The following is a 583-nucleotide window of genomic DNA, read 5'->3' on the forward strand; positions in this document are numbered from 1 at the left end:
AGATTTTTGCAGCCTCTCGGCAGCACGCAGTCCTATGGTGAACAATAGGCTTTTGAAGTAACCTTGTATTTCCTAAACATCACCGGCAATTAACGACATGGATTAACATAAGGTGATTATCCAGTAAGGAGTTCATAGACTGTTTCCCACAAACTTTAAAGAGACATGCAGACAATGACATTATTACACCCAAGTTTTATCTAAATGTTAATATTTCTGTTTGATCTCCAAATTAAGAGAATACAGCCCTAGAGAGGAACCGTTTGGTTACATTGTTAACCTCTAACAAGATATAGGTAAACAGAGACGACTTCTTCCAATTCTTTAGGAATACAAGTTTACATTTCAAAGCTGAAGCCTATAGAACATGGACTGGCCCTAAATACCATTTACACACTTACGAAGCATGTCTCTAAAGGTTGAATCTGGATCAATTAGCCTGCAAGTTGCTTCCCCCTTTCTGGCCATGGGTCACAGAAGTTTAGATGCTGTGTGGAGTCTCCCATGTTTAATGAGGTGTGATCTCTGTGTGAAACTTCCCACAGTCCAAGCACTTATGGGGTCTCTCTCCTGTATGGATTCT

Source organism: Terrapene carolina, unplaced genomic scaffold (genome assembly GCF_002925995.2).
Source record: "Terrapene carolina triunguis isolate 2854851 unplaced genomic scaffold, T_m_triunguis-2.0 Scaffold990, whole genome shotgun sequence".
Lineage (NCBI taxonomy): Eukaryota > Metazoa > Chordata > Testudines > Emydidae > Terrapene > Terrapene triunguis.